The 4,315-nt window shown below is 41.3% G+C and overlaps 1 pseudogene; it reads left to right on the top strand.

Moving 5' to 3' along the window:
- Positions 1 to 378: 378 nt before the first annotated feature.
- On the top strand, positions 379 to 1,289 carry LOC100444903 (ADP/ATP translocase 2-like; annotated as a pseudogene).
- The last annotated feature ends 3,026 nt before the right edge of the window (positions 1,290 to 4,315 follow it).

Genomic DNA, 4,315 nt, shown 5'->3' on the forward strand with positions numbered 1-4,315 from the left:
AATGTTGTTTAAAAGACTGACAGTGTATATACTATGTACTGGTACTATGTACCCACAAAAATTAAAATTTTAAATTAAGAAAAAAGGCTGGAATTGACAAAAATCATTGAGAAATAAGGGACAATGAAGTGGGGGAAAGCAGACAACTCAACGGGGGGACAGTGGGAGTGATGGTCTGTTAGGACATTCAGACATTATAGAGTCTAAGTAGGAGAGAGGGAGAAGGGTCTCACAGCAACAACAAAACACTGAGGAGGATGCATATGCCACCTCCATGGCCCCTGATATGAGAGGTGTAGGACATTAAAATGGTCCTCCTCACAGCCCCAGAGTCAAAGCCGGTTCCCAGCCCAGTCCCGTCCCTTAGCAGCCTGCCTCCTCTTTCCTTTCACCATGACAGATGCCACTGTGTCCTTTGCCAAGGACTTCCTGACAGGTGGAGTGGCCACAGCCATCTCCAAGATGGCAGTAGTGCCCATCCAGCGGGTCAAGCTGCTGCTGCAGGTGCAGCATGCCAGCAAACAGGTCACCACAGATAAGCAATACAAAGGCATTATAGACTGAGTGGTCCGCATATCCAAGGAGCAGGGAGTCCTGCCCTTCTGGCGTGGTAACTTGGCCAATGTCATCAGATACTTCCCCACCCAGGCTTTCAACTTCGCCTTAAAAGATAAATACACACAGATCTTCCTGGGTGATGTGGACAAGAGGACCCAGTTTTGGCGCTACTTTGAAGGGAATCTGGCATCAGGCAGTGCTGCTGGGGCCACATCCTTGTGTTTTGTATACCCTCTTGATTTTGCTCTTACCGTCTAGCAGCCAATGTGGGTAAAGCTGGAGCTGAAAGGGAAATCTGAGGCCTCAGTGACTGCCTGGTTAAGATTTACAAATCTGATGGGATTAAGGGCCTCTACCAAGGCTTTAACGTGTCTGTGCAGGGTACTATCATCTGCCGAGCCGCCTACTTCAGTATCTATGACACTGCAAAGGGAATGCTTCCGGATCCCAAGAACACTCACATCCTCATCAGATAGATGATCACACAGACTGTCACTGCTGTTGCTGGGTTGACTTCCTATCCATTTGACACCATTCGCCACCACATGATGATGCAGTCAGGGCGCAAAGGAACTGACATCATGTACACAGGCATGCTTGACTGCTGGAGGAAGATTGCTCGTGATGTAGGAGGCAAAGCTTCCTTCAAGGGTGCATGGTCCAATGTTTTCAGAGGCACAGGTGGTGCTTTTCTGCTTGTCTTGCATAATGAAATCAAGAAGTACACATAAGTTGTTTTCTAGGATTTTTCTCCTGGTGAACAGGCATGTTGTATTATATAACATGTCCTGAGCATTCTTGACAGACTCCTGGCTGTCAATTTATCAGTGGCAACTATTTGCTGTTGAAAATGAGAAGCAATAATGTTCATCTGACCAGTTTTCTCTTAAAGCCATTTCCATGATGATGAGGATAGGACTCAGTTATATTTTTTATTTCAGTTACTCCTGATAAACAACAAATTTGGAGAAATAAAAATATCTAAAATAAAAAAAAGAAGGCCCTCACTTGAGCAGGAACAAAGCTGTGTGCCCAAAGTGATTTTAAAAGAACATGAACTGGGGCTGGGCATGGTGTTTCACGCCTGTAATCCCAGCATTTTGGGAGGCTGAGGCAGGAGGATCACTTGAGCCCAGGAGTTTGAGAACAGCCTGGGCAACATAGTGAGACTCCTGCCTCTACAAAAATTTAATTTTTTTTAATTGAAAAGAACATGGACTGCAGAATTATATATAACAATAAATTTTAAAAGAAAACAAAAAACAAGTTAATTTTTTAACAATGAGAGAATGAATAAGTACATGGATTGTTCATATAATGGAATACTACACAACACTGAAAATAAGCTGAGCTATGATCATGTAACATGATTATGTAAATGAGCTATGATCATGTAACATGGACAAAATCTGCAAAAATAATTTGAGTGAAAAAGATAGGTGGCATAAGAATGACCCAGCATGATATAATTTATATTATACTGTGTATACAAGGGTTGCTTATGAATTGCATAGAGAAATATATATATGTTACTAAATTATTTCTAATTATTTACTAATTATTTAGCTTTGGGAATGCTAAATAAATTCAAGATCATTAATTACAAAGACAAAAGGTGAGTGATTTGGATCAGGGAAATGTGTACCAGGGTGAGATGAGAGGGACCTGAAATTAGCAATCTGTTATTTCTTTTTTTGTTGTTTTGTTGGTTGTTTTTGTTTGTTTTGAGACGGAGTCTCGCTCTGTCGCCCAGGCTAGAGTGCAGTGGCATGATCTCGGCTCACTGAAACCTCTGCCTCCTGGGTTCAAGCAATTCTCCTGCCTCAGCCTCCCAAGTAGCTGGGACTACAGGTGCGCAACACCACGCCTGGGTAATTTTTTTGTATTTTAGTAGAGATGGGGTTTCACCATGTTGCCCAGGCTGGTTGCGAACTCCTGAGCTCAGGCAATCCACCCACCTCGGCCTCCCAGAGTGCTGGGATTACAGGCGTAAGCCACCACACCTGGCCCAGCAATCTATTATTTCTTAGGCTGTGTGGTAGATACAGGGGTGTTCATTTTATAATTCTCTATAGTTTTTGAATTTCTGAAGTAAGTGTTAAATATAAAAGATAAAGATTGTGTAATACTTTTAGTGTCTATCGTGCTTTCAAATAAATTCTCTCATTTGATTCGCAAGGTAAACTTGTGAGATAGTGAAGGTAGTTGTTATTAATATTTTCATTTCATAAAGGAGGAAACACCCAAGGCTAAAAAAAAATTCTACAAGTAATAAACAGATGAGAAGCAGGTCCACAACAAAGCTCTTTGGGGTCCGAATCATCATGCCTCCTTAGATATGCTAATACTTGGTCAGTGAGACTGTAGAATCAGGGGTACAACCATCCTAGTTTATCCTTTTTTTGCCCTTGAGTTAAACCATACTGTGTTAAATCAAATTGAGATAAATATATTTATTGAGGTGCCGCTGCTGTGTCCAAGATTATGAAATGCCTTTCTTCTTCATAGTTTTCTGAAATTTTATATATTGTCAATTCCTCTCCAGCATCATAAAACAATGTAGAAGGTATCAGTTATTATTCAGAACCATGCAGTCAATTTTTTTTCTCTAGAAATAGAAACTTTCTATAGCTACTCAAGTGAAAAGAGGTAGGGGCATCAGAAAATCTGGGCAATCAGAAACCTGAATTGTATTTTCACTTGTCTTCTTCACTTTGGCTTTGGTTTTACATTGGACTTTCTATAAGTCATTTTGTACATCTGTGTCTCACTCTATACAACTGGGACAGAAATACAGACAGCTGACAACTTTAAGCACTCAAATAAAAAACTATGCATGATCACAAAGCATATCAACATACCTCACATAGCCCTTTGCATTGTGGCAACCGTTTGGTTTGCTGATAATGAAACAGTACTGGAAAGAGTTAATTTGCACTAGCATGTAATAAATCTCCTCAATCACCTCATGTTATAATTCCTTTTTTTTTTTTTTTTTTTTTGAGATGGAGTCTCACTCTGTTGCCCAGGCTGGAGTGCAGTGGCACAATCTCGGCTCACCACAACCTCCACCTCCTGGGTTCAAGCTATTCTCCTGCCTCAGCCTCCTGATTAGCTGAGATTACAGGCACCCACCACTATGCCCAGCAAATATTTGTATTGTTAGCAGAGACAGGGTTTCACCATGTTGCCCAGGCTGGTCTTGAATTACTGACCTCAGGTGATCTGACTGCCTCGGCCTCCCAAAGTGCTGGGATTATGGGTGTGAGCTACCTCACCCAGTCTCATGTTATACTTCTATAAAGATTGGCCAGTCATTATGTAAGGCAATATGCATAGTAGTTAACTGTACAGGGTATACTGAGCTCGGTTTCTGACTTATAAAATAAGAATACTACAACCTACTTCTTAAGAGTTGTGATGACTAAAGGAGATAATGTATATAAAACACTTGGCACAGTACTGGTTGGGCTCAGTAAAAGTTGGCTGTTTTCATTATCGCACATAATCACCATATTGATTAATACTCTTACTGGACCTTTGGCCTGGTGCTATCAGATTCTGGATTTTGAGAGTAATTGCAGTGGAATTGTCTTCCCTGCACCACTTTCCTAGAAATTGACACTCCTTACCCCATCCACATGATGACAGCAAAACCTGCCATGTTTCTAACACATGTCACTGTCCATGCCACAGTTGGTCCGGGGGTTAACACTTTACCCATGCTGCTTTGATTATTTATTCCTGGAACTTGTGG

Source organism: Pongo abelii, chromosome 12 (genome assembly GCF_028885655.2).
Source record: "Pongo abelii isolate AG06213 chromosome 12, NHGRI_mPonAbe1-v2.0_pri, whole genome shotgun sequence".
In the NCBI taxonomy this organism is placed as follows: Eukaryota; Metazoa; Chordata; class Mammalia; order Primates; family Hominidae; genus Pongo; species Pongo abelii.